We start from the raw sequence: 23403 nt of genomic DNA, 5'->3' as shown, positions 1-23403 counted from the left end.
TGCATAGTCTCAAGCACTCATCTGCCTGTGGCCCTGATAACATAAGCAACATCCACCTAAAACACATTGGACCACAAGGTATACACGCACTCACAAACATTGCAAACTACAGCTATTCACACAACACTATACCCGACATCTGGAAGCATGGTAAAATAATCACCATTCCAAAACCGAACAAAGACCCAACAATCCCAACATCGCACCGCCCAATCACACTTCTCTGCACCCCCTCTAAAGTCATTGAACGCCTAATACTTAAACTTGTCACACCATATATTCCCCTTGCTGACTCACAACATGGTTTTAGGCCACTACACTCCACAAACACTCTTCTGACAAACCTCACACAAAGAATTTTAGATGGCATCAATTCAGATAGGCCCCACCACAGAACACTTCTTATAACATTGGACATTAGTAAAGCTTTTGATGCTATCCCCCGCCACAACCTAACAAATAAAATATATAACACAGACATGCACAATAACACCAAAAGATGGCTGGCCAATTATCTGGCAGGCAGGAATGCTCATGTGTCATATAATGGCCAATCATCGCACATCAGAAACATTAAGAACGGAGTACCACAGGGCTCAGTTCTATCCCCCACATTATTTAATCTATACATGCATGACTTACCCACGCCAGACACCTCAGAAATACAAATCTCTTCCTATGCAGACGACATAACAATCACATGCACACATCGTAACACAGACAAAGCTGCAGAAATAATCCAGCCTTACCTTGACACACTCAAAACATGGTTCAGCACAAACAGACTCAAAATAGCTCCAACCAAATCTACAGCAACACTTCTCACCAACTGGACAAAAGAACACAAATACATACCTCACCTCTACATCAACAACACTCTAATACCACACACAAACACACCGAAAATTCTTGGTGTAACATACGATACATCCATGTCTTTCAAACAACACCTCACAAACATAAAAAACAAATGCACGCCTAGACTTAACGCACTTAAGTCAATCACTGGAACAACATTTGGACAAAACAAAGAAACTAATATAACAATATACAAACAATGCATACGCTCAGTGATGAATTATGCGAGTCCTGCATGGGCTCCTAATCTCAGTGAGACACACCACAACACCCTTCAAATCATACAAAACAAAGCCCTAAAAACAATTACAGGCTGCACAAATACATCACCTACAGACCATTTACACCATGAAACAAAAGTCCTCAAAGTCAAGGACCACCTCGACATGAGAGGCACACAAACACTTGCTGCAGCCACCACAAACACATCACACCCGCTACACTACATAGCAGAACACCCACGCACACCAAGAAACATTAAAACTACACCCATAGACCTTTATTACACACAGATACTCTCTTCTCTTCCTCCACAACCACCAAATACCAGCCTCCGGAAACATATTCATAATCATATCACTCACCGCTCCATTAACACACTGAAAGACAACACACTGCTGCATGCCAGACCCCCTGATATCCACCCTTCTGAATCCTCTCTCCCACGTAAGGACGGAGTCCACTTGGCCAGACTGCGATGCGGTCACCACCCGGCACTTCTAAGCTACCAGAAGAGGCTGGACGACCGTGTTGTGAACAGCTGCCCAGGATGTAACACTTCACCCCATACCATACAACACATAATGGAAGACTGCATTATACACAATCATGCACGCAAACAACACAACATACACTCTATAAAGGATTTGTGGGAAAACCCAGTTTCGGCTGTGGCCTTCCTTGGGGAGACGGGACTGCTCGGACAGACAGTCTAGGGAACGACAACAACAACAACAACTATTCACTCTCTCCATTTCTTATTTTAACACAAGCTCTACTAATACATACATATACCAAAGGCTTTTTCCCCCTTACACAGGGGGTAGCCAAAAAGAAGGGCATAGAACCACTCCCACCCATTCCATCCCCTACATATTCTATTCCCCTCCACCCTCCCTCTCATCTTGGCACCTCCTGGATGACAGGTCATCCCTGCATCCTCTCCACTGCCCTGGGTCAGAAGCAGTGTTGCAAGACACAGCACATCCACAGCAAGGCCACTCTACTACTCTTGTAAAAACTCTTGACTGCTCTAAAAAGCTTTCCTCCTATCCCATATATCTGCAACACCTGCAGTGCTTTCCTGTCTACCCTGTACTAAACCTTTTCCAAATCCATAAAGCCCCAAAAAGCATCCTTACCTTGTCTTAAAACTTTTCACATATCTGTCTTACCACAAAAATCTGATCCACACAACTCCTACCTGTCCTAAACCCACACTGTTCCTCACTAATTTCTCCTTCTGCTCCTCTCCTAATCCTCTCAATCAAGACCCTCTTTCACCCCCTGCTTCCCCTGTTACTGTTTACTACTCTGACTACTGTTCCCTCCTATGGTTTTGTATTTCTTCATTACTTTTGAATTTCTTTCAATCACTTTTCTTAAGAATGTCTTTCACAATATCTTTCTGTATAAAGTAATTTTTCTCGATGGGGTGAATCAAACCAGGGTAAAATTTTCTTCTTTTTTCCCAAATAATGTTACACTTGGCTTGTCAATTTACAGTAAGAGACTCCATACTGGGATCCTCAATCCACTCACTATGCCATCTCTGAACTGACATCATGACTTTATTCATCTAATGATCTTTACTGTTACAAATAAGTGCCTCCCCTAAGGGCCTGACTTTACTCTCATGTACCAATCAATTTTTCTCCTCCACCCTTCTCTAATCAGACTGTCACAATGTCTTTAGCAATATTACTTACATAAGCAATCACGATATCGATGCATGAATGGCTTAGTTTACATATTGTCACATCCGCATTAAAATCTGTTCCCTAGTGGTTGATTATAAACGTTAGACGAGAAGCAAAGTTATGCAACTCCTTCACGGCTTATGTTTGGAAAACAAGTTCATAAAAACGAAATTCTCACCGCCTACCCCTCCATCTACCTTTCTGTCTACCTCAATCTACCAGCCTCTTACATCCTCCCACAAGCCTTCTCAACTACACTTAACTGATCCCTCTAAAATACTACACTCACACTTGTCCCCTTTTCCCCTGTAAAGTTGAGCTATACAGGCACTCCTCCAGTCCTCTGTCACTCTACCCTCTCTTAAACAAACATTAGATAACCTCACCAACTAATTCACAATCACAGTACCTCTATTTTTAGACATTCTTCATGACACCCATCCAACCCTGATGCCTTCATCTTAACTGCCTTCCTTTCATCTTTCCTTATTTCTCCTCTATCTTCCTCACTCGTCACTCACTGTCATTTTCTTAGTGCTTCCCACTGCAACTACCTTCCCTCCCTACCCTCCTTCACATTTAGTAATTCCCTAAAATACTTTGCCCATCTTCCTCTTACTACCATCTCTTCACTTATCATCTCTCCATCTACACCTTTTAACTTTTCTTCTCTACTTGATTTGTCTTCTCTTTTTTAATTTCTTTCCAAAACATCTTTTCATTACTTTCAAGATATTGTCATACTCTTAACTCATTTCACATCTGCTCTCCTTTACCTTATGCTTTACTTCTCTTTTCTTTGTACCTCTCATATGATTCTTTCGTCCTATTTTGTAACCAATCTGTGAATGCTCGCTTCTTCTCTTCTACAACCTTCTTTGCTTTCTCATCCCACCACTCACTACCCTTCCTTCTATTTCCTCCTGTCTTCTTTGTGTCACACCATCTTTGCACACCTTGTGACTCCTTCCTTGAACCATCCCCATTCCTCCTCCACTCCTAGTTCTACTTTATCCTTCATTCCCTGCCATTCCTCTCTCAGCTTCTTCATGTATTCCTTCTCCTTTTCTTTCTCATTTATGCAGTTTACTCTGAGCACCTTCCTACCTTCTCTGCTTTTCCGCTTTCTTCATCTATCCTCCACTCTTAACTTACCTTCCATAAAAAAGGACCTGATATTCCCCCACTCTCTCCCCTTAGAACATGTACATCCTTCATTCTTCCTACTCTCCTGGTTACTACTAAACAGTATAGTCCACCCTTCCATCCACCACCCTCTCCCATGTGTATTTATGCTTGACTTTCTTCCTAAACATTGTATTTGCTATGATCAACTCTCTAGACACACCTCCGCCATCAACTCTCTACTACAATTTTTTCCTGAAACTCCACATTTACCAACCACTCCGACTATTGGTTCATTTCTACCCTAGCATTAAGGTCTCTCAATACCACTACATTGGCATTTCTCCCTAAACCCTCTATGCACTCATTTAAATTGGTCCAAAAAGCCTCCCTTTTGTCCACTCTTCTCACTACCAAACCCACACCTCTCTTCCCAGTTTCATCTTCATCCACATTAACCTTAGAAAAAAAAAATCCTTTCACTCCACCACACACTTAACTATCTCTTTGCTTACTAGTATAGCCACCCGTTCTCTCTCTCTTATACTCTCTTCACTCCTGAGATTCTCCCACTTACACTCCCAAACTTACACTCAACCCTTCCCTTTCAACTTAGTTTCACTAAATGCCAACACATTCATCTTTCTTCTCATAAACATGCCATCTGTCTCTTCCCTTTTACTCTCATCTGTACCACAACCATGCACATTAAAAGACCCAAACCTTAGGGTACTGGATGGAAAACTCCCAGACCCTCTTATGCCTTTATTATTTTAGAGATGTACCCTTTGTGGAACCTTTATTTGATATTAGTATTATCTCAGTTTAGAAAGTGTCCCTGCCTATTAACATTAATCAATGTAAAGTTGGATATCATATGAGTTTCCCATTGGAGCATTTCCCACCCTGAAGATGACAGCCTAATGGCTGAGATCATTTGATCAAGCAATGTAGTTGACAGCAAGAATGATTACTGTCCCAACTTTTTCCATGATGCTGAAGAACATGCTACCAAAGACCACTCCCCTACATCTTACTGGTTTGTGACATACTATAAGTAAAACAGAGGTGCTTTATCCATGCTGCTAATTATCAAGAGACTGTAGTGTTCCCTACAAATAACGTAAATAGAACATGGTTAAGATGATCTGAGGTAAGAACTTAACACTGGCCATAATACTCCTCCATTTACCTTGCCCATCCAATGGAATTTTCGAATCCATCAAACCACACTGAACATTCAAATTACTGCAATGAACCTATCTACAACCAAGGCCTACATGAATTCTCCCAAATATCAATTATGCCCTGATAATGTTCAACAAGTGACAAATATAATAGAAAATACTAACATGATCATCTCCACATTTTGTGGTTCATATTTTCCTGAGTTAGACAATAGTGGTCCTCTTTCTCTCCCAATAGAAGCTTTCATCAACTGTCTTTTACAGTGTTACCAGTGTTATGAGTTTCACCATGGAAGAAAGAATTGTACAAATGGTCTCTGATGTGGTCATTACTCTGTCCTCAACTCACATACTACTCCTGAATGTGAATCAGAACCTTATTGCTTTCTCTGCAGAGAAGTTTACCCAGTATGTTCTCAACAATGCAAAAGGTACTATCTTGAACAAGACATCCTTCAACTGACTAGTCTTGGTAGTGCCAAGCAAGTACTTCATTTTGGACGGGTGAATGGTGGGTCAAGGACATATGTCTCCTCCCTCCACTCCATCAAATACAGTTGGGGCACCTTCCTACCTTTATCAACCACCAATTGTTCCCCCTCTGTCATTCCTATGAGAATCCTGCGCTTGCTGTTACAGTTTAGAACAAGTTTGTAAGATTACACTGCATCTTCAACAAACTCCTCCACCTCATCTTTACCAAAACATTCCATTACATCTTCAACAAAGCCCTCTTCTACATCATCAACAAAACCCTCCACAGCAATATCACAGACTCCCACAACAGAAGCCCACATTCCAAAAGTCCATGCTCACATGGATTCCCAATCAAGAATCCATACTAAGGATAGCAAATCAAAACGGACACAGTTTTCAACAACAAAATGTGGCATGAAGCAATCAGTTGCCAGACTTTGTTGCTAGGCCCTATGATACCCATCCCTCAAAATCCTTTCTCCCATCAAAAGGACATAGTCCACCAGGCCAGACTGCAGTGCTGACACTATCCAGCCTTTCTCATTTACCATAAAAGGTTGGACGACTGCATAGCAGATGAATGTCCAGGGTGCAACACTACACCCCATACTATGCAACACGTTATGGAAGACTACACTGTACGCAGTCATGCACACCAAGAACACAATATACACTCTATAAGGGATTTGTGGGAAAACCCTGCTCCACCCATAGTGTTCATTAGGGAGATGGGACTGATTGGCTTCACAATCTTGGGAACAACTACTGCCTATCATGATGTAGTGCACAAATAATTATTCATTAGCATTAATCAAGTTATCTTTCTGATTCCATTATGCGTCACGTAAATATATATATATATAAACACCTGGAAGAAAAATCTATACTGAATCCAAATAAATTTGGATTCAGACAAGGGAGATCATGTACAACAAATTTGATTTGCTTTTACTCAAGATTAACAGACATATTACAAGAAAGAGATGGGTGGCATCAGAGGAAAATTATTGGAATGGATGAAAGACTTCCTGATTGGGAGGAAAATGAGAGTTGTAATTAGAGGAAAATTCTCCAGATGGGAAGAAGTAAAAAGTGGTGTCCCACAAGGATCAGTACTGGCCCCAATCATGTTCACCATATACATTAATGACATGAATGAAGGTGTGGAGTGCTATATGAATTTCTTTGCAGATGATGCAAAATTACTAAAGAAGATAAAAACGGAAGAGGACTGCAACTCGTTGCAAAAACATTTGGACACAATCTGGAACTGGACTCAAAAGTGGGAAATGAAATTTAATATAAAGAAATGTAGTATAATGGAATTTGGAAAGAGTAAAAACAGAGTATCAAAAGATTACAAAATTGGGGAAGAAAAAGTAAAAAAAGTAAACTCGGAAAAAGATTTTGGAGTGATGGTTGGAAAGGACATGAAACCAGATAAGCATATAAATAGAATATTTGGAGAAACTTACAATTTATTGAGATCAATCAAAGTGGCATTTGCTTATTTGGATGAAGAAATGATAAAGAAAATACTAACTACATTAATAAGACCAAAACTTGAGTAAGCAGCATCACTTTGGACACCCAGTACCAAAAAGAATATTAAGAAACTAGAAAGAACACAAAGAGCGACAACCAAACTAGCACCAACTCTCGCTGAACTAACATATGAGCAAAGACTGTCCAATTTGAATCTACCAACTTTGAAACAGAGAAGAGAAAGAGGAGATTTGCTGACTATCTACAGAATAATGAAAGGAATGGAAGTTTTAGACAGGAACAATTTGTTAATATGGGACAACAGTTAAACGAGAGGTCACGAGAAAAAACTAAAAAAGGACAGTTATAGAACAAGCTTGAAAAAAAAAAAATGCTTCCCATACAGAGCTATAAATACATGGAATAAATTAGACAACGAAACAGTATGTGCTAACACTACAAAATTTTAAGATAAAACTTGATTCAGGGAGATACAAAGACGGGTCACCACGAGCATAGCTCCCTTCCCATATATTACAATTAGGTATATACAACTAGGTAAATATATATATATATATATATATATATATATATATATATATATATATATATATATATAAATATATATATATATATATATATATATACATATATATATATTTGCAGTGAATTGCAAGTAACAGCCAAGGCTTGGTTCAAATTTCTAGGGCAACTGTTGGAATTATATAGGTATATCTATAAAAGTATATGTATATGCTAGTTACTAGTGAGGACAAAGAAGCACAAAAATCCCAAGTGCTTTTGTGTAATTCACAGCTTCAGGAGAGATACAGAAGTAGTACAAGTGACTTTGAGCCATTTCTGTACCTCCCCTGAAGATTTAAATTACACAAATTCATTTAGGCATTCCTTTTCCTTACGGGTAACCACCATATTATTGGCTCATCTGCCAGTTTTGGGATTCATCTGCACACAAACACACACACAAGAACTCAACCTGGGAAGAAATGATAAGTGGAGTCCCACAAGGTTCCATATTGGCTCCGATAATGTTTGCCATATATATATAAATAACATGGATGAATGTGTGGAATGTTATATGAAATTCTTTGAAGATCAAATCACTACAAAAAGACCTAGATAAAGTCTGGGAATGGAGTCAAAAGTGTGAAATGAATTTCAACATCTAGAAATATAGTATAATGGAGTTTGGAAAAAGTAAAAATAGAATAATGGGACAATATAAAATTGGTACAAAGGAAGTTAAAAAAGTTAACTCTGAAAGAGACCTAGGATTAATTATCAGCAAAGACATGGCACCAGACAAACATATAGACAAAATAGTCAGAGAAACCTTCAATTTACTAAGATCAATGAAAGTGGCCTTTGACTACTTGGATGAAGAAATGGTAAAGAAAATATTATTTACATTGATAAGACCAAGACCTGAGTACACTGTGACACTATGGACACCCAGTGCTAAATAAAAAATCTAAAGAAATTACAAAGGACTCAAAAAGCAATGACAAAGATGGCACCAACATACTCCCTCCAAACTGACATATGAGCAAAGATTGTCCAAACTGGAACTACCAACCCTAGAACAAAGAGGAGATCTACTGACCATCTACAGAATTATGAAAGGGATGGAAGTCCTCGATAGAGATGATTTACTAAAGTTGGATAAAAAAAAAAACGAGGACATGAAAAGAAACTTAAGAAAGATAGTTACAGAAGAGATCTGAAAAAGAATATTTTCCACACGGTGGGTATCAGGAATAAATTGGATGAAGAAACAGTGAGTGCAAAAACTAGAATTTAAGATCAACTGGATACTGAAAGACACAAAAGTGGGTCACTATAAGCATAGCTCTCTTCCCATAAAATACATACATACATACATACATACATATACCAAGGCTTTTTCCCCCTTACAAGGGAGGTAGCCAAAAAGGAAAAGGCATAAAATCATTTCCACCCATTTCATCCCTAAATACACTCCACACCCCTCCCACCCTCCCTCTCATCTGAGCACCTCCTGGATGACGGGTCATCCCTGCACCCTACCCACCGCCCTGGGTCAGAAGCAGTGTCGCAAGACACAGCACATCCACAGCAAGGCCGCTTCATTTAATCGGCGACCCCCCCTCTCCGTCCCCCCTTGCATATAAGGAGAGGACGGGGAGAACTCCCCTCGGGCTGCGTCAAAATTTACTCACACATACTACCCCACCCCCCACCCCCCTGCCCATTCCACCACAAGCAATCACAACAACAACCATAAACAACCAATATCCACACACCTCTGTCTTCCGTCCTCTCCCTTCCTTCCTCAACAGACATTCCCCTCTTCCCCAAAGCCCCCTTCACCCCATCCATCCACCTCATCCTAGGACGTCCCCTCATGTTCACTCCCTCCACATCTGCCTTCCATACCTCTTTTACTAGTCTTTCTTCACTCATTCTTTCCATGTGTCCAAACCATCCTAATATTCTTTCATCAACCCTATCTCCCAGCTCCTTTTTCACCCCTGTTCTCCTCCTCACCTCCTCATTTCTCACTCTATCCAGCCTAGTAACCCCCACCATACTTCTCAGACACCTCATCTCAAACTCCTTCTCTCTTCTTCTCTTATGTTCCACGTTTCTGCCCCATACAGTGCTGTTGGCACAATCACTCCTTCATACAGTCTCCTCTTCGCATCCATTCCTAAATGTCTATTCCTCATTACACTCTTCAATCCACCAAGGCATTTACTCGCTTCTCTCAATCTACATTCTACCTCCACCTTCACTCCACCTTCTCCTGCTACACTTGCACCCAAGTATCTAAAACTATCCACTTCCTCCAGTCGCTCTCCCTTAATGTTCACTTCCAGTCTACTGCCACTTTCACCCCTTGTACATCTCATCACCTTACTTTTACCCACATTTATCTTTAGCTTTCTTCTATCACATACTCTCCCAAACTCTGCCACCAGCTTCCTCAATCCCTCCTCCGACCCTGCCACAAGCGCAGTGTCGTCCGCAAACAACAGCTGGCTCACCTCCCACTTTTCTCCATTTTCTTTAACCATCTCCAATCCCTGACCCACTACCCTAGCATTCACCTCTTGCACCACCCCATCCATGTATAAGTTGAACAGCCAGGGCGACATAACGCATCCTTGACGAAGTCCCACCTTTACTTCAAACCACTCACTCTCTCCATTTCTAATCCTGACACAAGCTCTACTACTCTCATAAAAACTCTTGACAGCTCCCAAAAGCTTTCCTCCTATCCCATAAATCTGCATAACCTCCCACAGTGCCTTTCTGTCTACCCTATCATAAGCCTTTTCCAGATCCATAAAAGCCGTAAAACATCGTTACTTTTTCCTATAGCTTTTTCAAATATCTGTCTTATCACAAAAACCTGATCTACGCAACCTCTACCTGTTCTAAATCGACAATATTCTTCACCTCTGTTTCTCTCCTAATCATCTCAATCAAGATCCTCCCATAAGCCTTCCCTACTACACTTAACAAGCTACTCCCTCTGAAAATACTACATTCACACTTGTCCCCTTTTCCCTTGTAAAGAGGAACTATACAGGCACTTCTCCAGTCCTCCGGTACTCTACCCTCTCTCCAGCAAACATTAAATAACCTCACCAACCAGTCCACCATCACTGAACCTCCCTTTTTCAGACATTCTGCATGGTATCCATCCAGACCAGGTGCCTTACCTGCTTTCATCATCTTAACAACTGCCTTCACCTCATCCTTCCTTATTTCTCCTCCATTCTCCTCACTCATCACTCTCATTTTCTTCGCATTTCCCACTGCAGCTATCTTTCCTTCCCTATCCTCCTTCACATTTAGCAACTCCCTAAAATAAACTGCCCATCTTCCCCTTACTGCCTTCTCTTCCATTATCATCTCTCCATCTGCACCTTTTACCTTTTCTTCCCTACTTGATTCGCCTCCTCTTCCTCTCTTAATTTCTTTCCAAAACATCTTTTTATTACTTTCAAAATTTTCTGTCATACTCTTACCCCATTTCACATCTGCTCTCCTCTTTGCCTCCTTTACCTTTTGCTTTACTTCTCTTTTCTTTTATTTGTACGTCTCATATGACTCCCCCGTCCTCTTTTGTAACCAATCTGTGAATGCTCGCTTCTTCTCTTCTACAACCTTCTTTGTTTCCTCATCCCACCATTCACTACCCTTTCTTCTATCTCCCCCTGTCCTTCTTGTTCCACACACCATCCTTGCACACTTTAAGACTCCCTCCTTGAACCATCCCCATTCCTCCTCCACACCCATCTCTGGAAGGGGAATGCTCGTGGCGTAGTGGGAAGGTGATGAAATAGGTGAAGGGGAGGGATTACTGAGGGAAATGGAAGGAAGTGAGGGAGGAGAGGACTTGGTCCAGGCAGGCAGACGCCATATAAACAAATGCGGGCCAGATCAATTTAGTGACAATGAAGGGACTAACAAAAATGGAAAGATTAGAAATATAGATAAGAGCAGCACAATGGAAGTGAAGATATTAATTTCCAAGGATTTAATGGGGGGGGGAAGCCAACCCTCCCCGATTAGCAAACCTAGAAGAAAAACTTGAGAAAATTGTCAAACATTGGGAGGATAGGTTCAGTGAACTCACAAAGATCGTGTAGATTTGAAAAATTGGAAGAATTAGAGAAGGTGAACCAAAAAACTAACTAAAGAAATAGAAGTATTAAAAAGACAGTTAAAAGAAGTAAAAGATGATAATGAGAATGAAAGAAGAAGAATAAAGAGAATAAAGGGTCCATAGCTAAAGAAGCACAGGGTTGGAAAAAAATCCAAGACAACAGCAAAATTGCATTTAATGATATAGTAAAACAACAGATGAAAGAACAAACTGAAGAGACAGTTATTAAAGTGATGAGACAGAAGGAGAATATAGTAAGACATTTAGCAGATAAAAAGAAATGTATAATTATATTAGGAATGGAAGAGAAGTATAATCTAAATTGAACCACAAGAATCAAGGAGAGAAAAGAAAAAGTAAAGAGTTTACTACAATTAGTTCAGGAAGATGAACCTGAAATTGGGAAACAAATTGAAGAAATATATAGGGTTGGGCAATATAGTAGAGATAAGACCAGACCAATTAAGATTAAATTCAGGTCACAAACGACTGGAGAGAATATCTTATCAAAAACAGGGAAACTAGCAAACAGTGAACAATATAAAAAGGTATGGATAAAAAGAGAAATAAATAAAGAGGAAAGAGAGGAGGAAAAAATTAAAAGACAAGAAGCTAAGGAAAAAACAAGAACAGAACAGAGTCAGAAAAAGAGGAATTCTATTGGAGAGTAGTGCATATGAAAGTGAGGAAATGGGCCATACCAGAGAAAAACAAAAGGGAAACAGAAAATATAATGGAAGTAACAGAAAATTAAGAGTGTCTTACACAAATATAGATGGACTAATATCAGGATTGAACAAACTGAATGATTATCTAAAGGAAAAAGAACCGGACATAATGGGAATTGTAGAGACAAAATTAAAATGTCCATTACCACCCAACAGTGTAGGACATGATGCATATAATTATTGGATTAGAAACAGAGAGACAAAACAAGGGGGTGGAGTTATGTTCCTGACTAAAGAAGAATATAAACGTGAGGAGTGTCACATATGGAAAGAATACAGTAGAGATGATTATGATCGAAGTGGAAGACAGAGATAAGAAGAGAAGAAAGTCTGCAATATATTATGTGCCTCTAAAAACAGCCTCATGGGAAGAGAGAGAACATAAAAGTATGTTGGAAGACACAAGGATAACATTAAATAAGATAATGGAAGATGGAGGAAGAATAGTTATGATGGGCCACTTTAATTGCAAAGAAGTCTGCTGGGAAGAGATGACAGTAAAGGGTGGAGACGACTCATGGGGAAATGTTCTACTTGAGATGATTATTGACCATACAATGACACAATGGATTCAAGAGAACACTAGGTATAGAAATGAAGAACCATCAAGACTAGACCTAATAATCACATCAGAACCTGAAATAGTGGAAAAGATTGAATATAAGACACCAATAAGTAATAATGATGTATGAAAAAAAACAAATTTTGATCAAATAAGAGAATTCTTTCAAAAAGAAAACTGGTGAAGAATATACAAAGTGGAAACAACATTGGAAGAGAAATGGAATATTTTGACAGAAATTTATAAAAAGGAGTGGAAAAGTATGTCCCAAGACAAAAGCAAGAAAAAGAATATGTAAAGTGCTGGTACAACAAAAGTTGTAGGGAGTTAAAAGACAAAAGAGAAAAAGCTTGGACCAAATGGAAGAAAGACAAAAGACCTGAAAAATGGAAAATATATACTTGTTATAGAATTGAATATGTACAAGTGTGCAGAGAGAAAAAGAGAAAATATGACTAAAAAAAAAAACAAGATTTAGAGAAATTAAGACAAGGAGAAGTTGAATACACAGAGAAAATAGAAATGGCAGAAATTATGAACAAGCATTTTAAATCGGTGTTTACAAGGGAGAATATACTACCTGGAGAAATCGAATGGGAAGAGAAAGTCCCTCCTATGAAAGAAATAGAAATAACAAAGAATTAAATAATGAAACACTTGAGTAACCTTGATGTCAAAAAATCGCATGGACAAGATGAAATAGCAAACTGGATTTTGAAAGAATACAGGAATGAACTGGCAGACAAAATACATAGCATGATAAACAGTTCCTTGAAAGAAGAAAAAGTTCCAGAAGATTGGAAAAAAGCAAATATAGTACCTATATATAAAGGGGGAAATAAAGAAGACCCTACCAACTATAAACCAGTCTCTCTAACAAGTACAATAGCAAAAATATGTTAAAGAATTTTCAAAAGTAGATGGGTAAAGTATTTGGAAAAAAGCAACGTGCTAAATCCAAGGCAATTTGGATTCAGACAAGGGCGATCATGCGTCACCAATTTAATATGTTTCTATTCAAGGCTAATAGAAAGAAATGGATGGGCCGATTGTGTATTTCTAGACCTAAAAAAAGCTTTTGACAAAGTACCCCATAAGAAGTTGCTCAAGAAATTGGAAACTGAAGGAAGAATACAGGACAAACTGCTTAAATGGATGGAAGACTTTTTGCAAGAAAGAAAAATGAGAAAAGTGATAGAGACAAACACTCTAATTGGGTTGAAGTAATAAATGGTGTTCCACAAGGAACAGTTCTGGCCCCAATGTTTGCTATATATATTAATGATATGGATGAAGAAATTGAAAGTTATACGAGCTTCTTTGCAGATGATGCAAAACTGTTAAAAAAAAAAGTGAACACTGAAGAAGATTGTGAGTCACTACAGAGTGATCTCAATAAAGTATGGGAATGGAATAGGAAGTGGAAGATAGAGTTCAATACTAAGAAGTGTATAATGGAATTTGGAAAAGCAAAAAAAGAATACTAGGATCATATAGATTAGGAGAAGAAGTAATAAAAAATAAGTAGAAAATGAGAAAGACCTGGGAGTCATTATTATGAATAATATGTCACCTGAGAAACATATAAAGAAGATTTTTGCAGAAACTTATAATCTAAAAAGAACAATCAAAGTGAAGAAAATACTAATCACTTTGATAAGACCAAGATTGGAATATGCAGCGACGATGTGGTCACCAAGTACAAAAAAATGTATAAAAAAAAATTGAAAGAATACAAAGAGCAATTACAAAATTGGCACCAACACTCTCAAAACTATCATATGAAGAAAGATTAGCAAAACTTGAACTACAGACATTCTACAGACATTAGAGTAAAGAAGAGAGAGAGGAGAATTGATAACTAATTACAGAATCATGAAAGGCATAGAAACTATTGATAGAAAGGATCTGATAATATGGGATGATAGTTATACTAGAGGGCACTGAAAGAAATTCAAGAAAGACAGCTATAGAAGAGATCTGAAAAGGAACAGCTTTCCTCACAGAGTAATAGACATTTGGAACAAGTTAGATTAGAAGGTGGTGTGTGCAAAACCAATACATGAATTTAAAAACAGTTTAGATAAAGTGAGATATGAAGACGGGACACCATGAGCATAGCTCCCCTTCCTGTAAAATACAATTAGGTAAATACATACACTCAGTGTTGTCAAGAAAAAGACCTGGCTCATACAGACAACAAGAGAAAACCAAAGGTTTGAAAGAAGCTTCTTTTTGGGGTTTGAAAGGGAAGGAAATATTATGCTTAGAGGATTAGAAATGGATAGAAAACATAGTTATAGAAATATAATGAGAAATTGAGATTTTAATGACATTTTGGATGAATTATTAGAACTCAAATGTGAGTACAAAATAATGTACAAAGAAGTATCTATACTAAGGAAAGACAATGAGGAGAATAATAGGGAGGTAGATGAGTTAAAAAAGGAATTAAAACAAAGGGAGAAAATGAAGGTTAAAAAATGAAGACACAAATAGGAATGAGGCCTTGAAAAGGAAAATAAAAAACCAAATGAAAGAAGTGAATGAAAAGGTGGAAGAAAACATAAAAGAAAATGACTAACAAGAAATAAAGAAACAGTGGAAAATTGAACAGGAAAGTCAAGAAATATCCCTAAAGAAAATAATGGAAGAAAATACCAAGGAAACTGTGATCCAAGTAATCAAAGAGAAAGGTAACTTAGTTAGGGACACAGTGGAATAAAAAAAGATGCATCGTAATCTATGGCATTAAAGAGAAGCATGATGTACCCAGATATCCGAGGGAAAAGGAAGAGAAAGAGGCTGTTAAAGAAATTCTGAAAGAATTACAAACAGATGTAGGCTGGGATCTAGAAATCAAGGAAACCCATAGAATGGGCAGATACTCTAAAATACAGGCCACTGAAAGTAAAGCTTAGATCTCAAACAATTGCAGAGGAAATACTATCCAGAATAATGAAATTAGCAAATATAGTGAACATTACAAAAATATATGGATAAAAAAAGAAATGAGGGAGGAAGAATAAGGAAAAGAAAAAGAACTTTGGAACGAAGCAAACGAAAATAAAAAAAACTGAAACTGAAAAAAAAAAAAAATTGGAGCAGTGGATCTGAGGCTGAGAAAATGGTATATATGGAAAATAGAAGCAAAGAAGACAGAAAAAGATGAGGAGAAAGGAAATTATAAATAGCTTATACTTATATAGATGGAATAATTTTAGGAATGAATTAAACGACTACCTGGCCTTAGAAAAACCAGACATAATGGGAATAGTGGAAACTAAATTAAAGTATACTCTACCTCCCCACACTGTGGGACAAGGGGTATACAACTGCTGGACAAAGAATAGAAAGGATAAACAGGGTGGTGGAGTTTTAATTTTGACCAATAAAGATTTAAATGTAACAAAAACAACTGAAGGAAAAAATAATGTAGAATCAATTATGATACAAGTTGAAAGCAAACATATGAAGAGTAGAAAATTTGTAGTGGTGTATGTGCCCCCAAAACACAATCCTGGACAGAAAGTGATCATTCCAAATTATTAGAAGATACAAAATATGAATTAACTAATATACTGAAAGACAGAGGAAATACAGTAATTATGGGTGACTTTAATTCAAAAGAAATATGTTGGGAAGAAATGACAGTGAAGGGGGGAGAGGAACTCTGGGGCAATGTCCTGCTTGACTTGACCATTGAATACACAATGACCCAGTGGATTAGAGAAAATACTAGATATAGAGGTAGTGAAGAACCCTCAAAATTAGACTTAATACTTACGACAGAGCCTGAGATTGTCGATAAAATTGATTACAAAACTCCGATAGGCAAGAGTGACCATGTACTAATAGAATTGGAATTGAAAGAACAAATGGATCAAAGCAAAAACGATAAACATAGAATAGGAAGACTAATGTACAACAAAACAAATTTTGAGAAACTCAAAATATTCTTTCGTAACGCAAACTGGGAAAAATTCCTAAATGAAGAAACAGGGATGGAAGAAAAATGGAACATTCTTAAAGAAATTTATAATGGAGTGAATAAATATGTACCACAACAAAAAATGGAAAGAACATACATAAAAAGCTGGTACAACAAAAGTTGTAGTGAAGCTAAGAATAACAGAGACAAAGCTTGGAAGAAATGGAAAAGAGACAAGAAAACAAGCAAATGGCAAATGTACATCAAACTAAGAAACGAGTATGTAAAAATACGCAGAGATGAAAAGAGAAACTATGAAAAAAAGATAATAGAAAAATGCAAGGAAGAACCCAAACTATTTTACATGTATGGAAATGGAAAACTGAAGAAAAAACAAGAATTAGAGAAACTACGCCAAGATAAAAATGAATATACAGAAGTAATGGAAATAGCTGAAATTATGAACAACCATTTCAAATCATTATTCACAATTGAAAACTGTGAGGAAATAGTGAGAGAATTATCCCCCACAATGGAAGAAATAATCGAAACACAAAAGGAAATCAGCAACCAAATTAAAAACCTTGATGCTAGAAAATCACATGGTCCAGACGGAATTGCAAATTGGATACTGAAAGAATGCATGGAAGAATTAACAGACAAAATATAAAATATATATCTCACTCAAAGAAGGAAAATTACTACAGGACTGGAAGAAAGCAAATATTGTACCAGTATACAAAGGAGGAAACAAAGAAGACCCATCTAACTACAGACCAGTTTCACTAACAAGCACAGTAGCAAAAATTGTCAAAAATAGATGGGTTATGCATTTGGAAGAAAAAATTGTACTGAATCCAAACCAATTTGGATTCAGACAAGGAAGATCATGTACAACAAACTTGATTTGCTTCTACACAAGACTAATAGACATAATACAAGAGAGAGATGGGTGGGTAGAATGTGCCTTTCTGGACCTACAAAAGGCATAAGGTACCACATAAAAAACTAATAAAGAAGATTGAGTCAATAAGTGGCATCAGAGGAAAATTATTGGAATGGATGAAAGACTTCCTGATTGAGAGTAGTAATTAGAGATAAATTCTCAAACTGGGAATAAGTGATAAGTGATCAGTACTGGCCCCAATCATGTTTACCATATACATTAATGACATGGTGTAGAGTGTTATATGAATTTCTTGACAGATGATGCAAAGATACTGAAGAAGGTAAAAACGGAGGAAGACTGCAACTCATTGCAACAAGATTTGGACAAGATCTGGAATTGGACTCAAAAGTGGGAAGTAAAATTCAAAATAAAGAAATGTAGTATAATGAAATCTGGAAAGAGTAAAAACTGAATATCGAAAGATTACAAAATTGGTGAAGAGGTGAAAAAAGTAAACTCAGAAAGATTTTGGAGTGATCATCAAGGACATGACACCAGATAAGCATATTGATAAAATATTCAGAGAAACCTACAATTTATTGAGGTCAATTAAAGTGGCGTTTCCTTATTTGGATGAGGAAATGATAAAAAAAAAAAATCCTAGCTACACTAATAAGACCAAAACTTGAGTATGCAGCAACACTATGGACACCAAGTACCAAAAAAGACACCAAGCACCAAGGATACAAAGAGCAACAACAAAACTAGCACCAACTCTTTCTGAACTGACATATGAGCAAAGACTGTCCAAACTAGAATTACTAACTTTGGAACAAAGGTAAAGAGGAGACTTACTGACTATCTATAGAATAATGAAAGGAATGGAAGTCTTAGATAAGAATGACTTGTTAATATGGGATAATGGTAAAACAAGAGGACGCGAATAAAAGCTAAAAAAAGAAAGTTACAGAAGAGATCTGAAGAGGAGCAGCTTCCCACACAGAGTGATAGATACTTGGAACAAATTAGACAACGAAACAGTATGTGCAAACACTATTCAAGATTTTAAGGAAAAAGCTTGATCCTGAGAGGTAAAAAGGTGGATCACCATGAGCATAGCTCTCTTCCCATATAATACAACTAGGTAAATACACACACACACACACACACACACACACACACATATATATATATATGTATATATACATATATATATGTATATATATATGATATATATACATATAATATATATATATATATATAACAAGGGCTTTTCCCTCTTATAGGGGAGGTAGCTAAGTCAAAAGGCACACATCCACTCCCAGCCATTTCACTCCCATCTATCACCCTTTACTCCCTCTCATCTTAGCTCATTATGGACGATGGGCCATCCCTATATCCCTCCCACTGCTCTGGGTCAGAAGCAATGCAGCAAGACACAGTACATCTATGGCAGAGCCACTTCACTTAATTGGTGACACCCCCTCTCCATACCCCTCATGCAGAAAAAGAGAAGACCTCAAATTGGGCTTCTACTGTCATACAATGCAAAAGGAGACTTGATCAATTTGGGGCCAATCAAGAGACTAAACATAATTTTGAGGAAACTCTTATATTAGTGGACACATCCGGTCAAGGTCAGTTGTGGGAGGACACAAATCAGAGACCTGACCTACCCAAGCTGGAAGTGATCTGCACATATAGGTCATATGACCTGCATCCAGTATCTATGTAAAATTACACAAGGGAAGGTATAACTTCTCATACTATAATGCAATGACTTGTAATCAATATGATCTGTACTTGTAGAGTGAATATCAAGAAAACTTTTACTTGCAAGAATATCATGATCAGTGCACAATGAATTCTGAGTGAACTTCATCATTTTTCTATTTTTCTTACTAAGATGAGATGGAGTCCCATCCCCCAATAAGAATGTAAGAACAATGTAAACAAACAAGATACACACATTGATAAACAATGTAGGTACGGGCACAAAAACTTCAAAAAAATTTAACCCTAAAATTATTGTTGCATATGAAAGGCAATTGTATTAGAAACAAAATACTTTTTAATTTTTTTTAAATAGATTGAGAAATAAGGGATATACGATTTTTTGAATTATTTTTTATCCTGAATTTTTGGCTAAACTTTACCATAACAAGAAGTTAGAATTAAGGGTGGCAATTTGTTAAGATTTCGGTAAAGAAATACACATTAACTCTAAACCACAGGTCCAATTTGATTAGAATTCGGAATTCTTGGGTTTTATGGATCAACAAATCACATGAGCATGTCAAAAACAATGTGGGATATCTCCATCATACCATATTTGCCTTTTCATGGCAACTATAACGTAGTCAATTTTCAGATTATCATCAATAAAAGACAAACCATTGGACCAATTAACATGCAACTTGGCATGTAAAGGTTTTATGGGTCAACAAATCACCTGAGCATGTCATTAACATTGCAAGACCTTCTTCTTATACCATTCTTACTAACACCTCTCATGTTGCCATGACAACTGTTGTCAATTTAGAAATAATCAATAAAATCCAAACTACTGGGATATTTGTTCAGTTTTTACATGGGCATGATATAGCTTTAGAAAATTAAATGGTAATTTTGTGAATTATAATACATGAGCGTAATATGCGATTTTCTGGGCGGAAATAAAAATAAAAGATATCTTGCTACAAGCAAATCTGCTGAAAAGCCCGCCAACGTCTCATGACAATGACGACGATCCAGATGACATATAAATTGTAGGTACTGATTTATTAAACACAGGTTAGGTTAGACGAATTTCAATTTATCATCCTTTCATTTCTTAGACATCAGCATCAGTCATAACAAACATGGTGCACCATTCGTCTGGTGCGACTTTGTTACTTACGAAATCTGTTTTAGCAACTTTTGTTTTTTTATTTCCATCCACAAGATTGCATATTACGTTGATACATTATAAATTACTTAATAATTTTCTATTGCCATATTGCGCCCATGTGCAAAACTGAACATTTACCCCCACTGGCTCAATTGACATGCAACTTAGCATGTGAAGGTTTTTGGGTCAACAAATCACCAAGTATGCAATACCCAACGATCTTGAGCTCCTCATACCCAGGAGTAAATAGGTTAAAAAACAGTTTTCTCACATTAAAATATTGGTTTCTTGGTGCTTTCCCTTAATATTTTTACTCGGAAAACTAATTTGCCGAGGTTGATAATCAAATTTGCATTAGAATTGGTGAATATTTGTTTGCCTTTGAAGAATCGGGCATACACTTGCACAACAACAAGATAATTTGAATACCCTGCACATGCACTGAATGATGCACGCATTAAAACTAAGCGAAACAAAATCCAATGGGTCACAAAACATGGCATTGTAAACACTATGATTATCAGCGTAGTGGTGGTGCTGCATTTGTTTTCGCGTGTATCTACATATTAATGATAAAGATGCTTACCAGTCTGTCTTATTTTTAATTGCTACCAATGTTAATACTAATTAACAATAGTTATATATGAAGCTCATAATACTCACAATGATAAGAGCTAGCCAATGACAGAGTTAAAGTTGGCAGTTGTGAGACTGGTGAATATCTTTATAATATACCACAATATTTGCTAGTCTCAATTATCTAAGAATTGCTACCAACATTACCATAATTTTGTGATACTTGTATATGGGTTTTAAAATACTTATTGATAAGAGGAACTGCAGCAGAGACCTGACCTGACCTAACCTATCCCCTTGGGCTTGGTAAAGTTATAAAAATAGATGTCCACTCATCTGAAAAATTCTTAAATAGCTATTGGCACTACTGTAACTATTAGCTTGCAGTACTTATATCTGTGGTTAAAAACATTCAGAATGATAAGACCTAACCGACTATATAGGTAATTGCAGGTCCTAAGCTGGCAAACATCTTGATAAATACCTTCACATTTATCCCTGTTCAGAATGCCAATTACACTACCAGACGGTAAGTGGAGTGTGGCAAATGCCAAAAGTAAACACACAACGCATGCATTAAGCTACTTTACCACTATATGATTTCACTTACGAATTCAACGAAGGCACACTTGCTTGGCCTGTACAAAAGACAACCACGAAAACAATTAAGCTCTTCAAATAGATGAAAGCGTGTAACTCAAGCCTTCGCTGTCTATGACGTCATATGTAAATAAACAATGCCAGGAACTTGAAGAATATTGAGAGTAAAACAGTAGATAATGGCAATGACGAATTGACGGCAGGGAAATTCTTATTCGGGATTACAAAAATAGATGTTAAAAGGGGTCGGACATTGTCTTATGTCTACCCTGTGCGGCGGTCGTAAGCTCCTGGCCGTGCCGCCGTGGTCGGTTGTGAGACTGAAATCTTAACTTTCCGTCAATCATATGAAATGATAATTTGCAGATTTAAAAGACAAATGTTCAACCGATGTATATATTGGTCAAGTAACGCAACAAACTGCGTATTTGCTTCATATCTGTTTTGGTCAGTTATTAGGGAGAATAAATTTTGAGAATGAAGACAAAAATTACATAATATCAATATATTTTGGTGTACGATCTGCATAGCCAGCGTGATTTGTGTATAATTTGCGTGGATACAAAGAGGGATTTTTTTCTTTTATAAACTTACTATCATATAATAAAAATTGAGAATTATATATATACACACATATGTATATATATATATATATATATATATATATATGTATATATGTATATATATATGTTTATATATATATGTCTATATATATATGTATATACTATATGTATATGTATATATATGTGTGTGTGTGTGTGTGTGTGTGTGTGTGTGTGTGTGTGTGTGTGTGTGTGTGTGTGTGTGTGTGTGTGTGTGTGTGTGTTTCACCTTGGTCTTTGGATCACATGTTGGACTTGATCGACAGCTATTTCCCTCCCGGAGGAGAGCTCAGAGCTCGTATGACCGATCTATGGGTAATGCTATGACCTTACACACACACACACACACACACACAGTTCCCCGCCCACGAGAGTCGGGGAGTTTGTGTGTGTACTTACCTACTTGTATTTACCTAGTTGTTGTATTATGTGGGAACCTGGGAAGCGTATTGACAGAAGATTGTACATACATACATATACCAAGGCTTTTTCCCCCTTCCAAGGGAGGTAGCCAAAAAGGGAAAGGCATAAAAACACTCCCACCCATTTCATCCCTAAATACACTCCACACCCCTCCCACCCTTCCTCTCATCTGAGCACCTCCTGGATGACGGGTCATCCCTGAACCCTGCCCACCGCCCTGGGTCAGAAGCAGTGTCGCAAGACACAGTACATCCACAGCAAGGCCGCTTCATTTAATCGGCGACCCCCCCTCTCCGTCCCCCTTTGCATATAAGGAGAGGACGGGGAGAAATCCCTTCGGGCTGCGTCAAAATTTACTCACACATACTACCCCACCCCCCCCCGCCCATTTCTCCTCATGCAGTCACAACATCATCCATATACAACCATTCTCCACTCACCTCTGTCTTCCGTCCTCTCCCTTCCTTCCTCAA

The 23403-nt window shown here is 37.6% G+C and overlaps 1 protein-coding gene across 1 annotated transcript in view; it reads right to left on the bottom strand.

Annotated features, from left to right (window-relative positions):
* The window catches only part of LOC143031069 (uncharacterized), a 33096-nt gene extending 10913 nt beyond the window's left edge, over nucleotides 1-22183 (bottom strand). Inside the window, exon 1 of the mRNA XM_076194466.1 lies at nucleotides 21916-22183. The gene's annotated coding sequence lies outside the window, so the exon portion shown is untranslated. The remainder of the gene's footprint in view (nucleotides 1-21915) is intronic.
* Between the last annotated feature and the right edge of the window lie 1220 nt (nucleotides 22184-23403).

This window comes from Oratosquilla oratoria, chromosome 12 (genome assembly GCF_046742065.1).
Source record: "Oratosquilla oratoria isolate Oo_2021 chromosome 12, ASM4674206v1, whole genome shotgun sequence".
Taxonomy (NCBI): Eukaryota; Metazoa; Arthropoda; class Malacostraca; order Stomatopoda; family Squillidae; genus Oratosquilla; species Oratosquilla oratoria.
The sequence above is the reverse complement of the archived record's forward strand: the minus strand, read 5'-3'. Positions and strand labels throughout refer to the sequence as shown.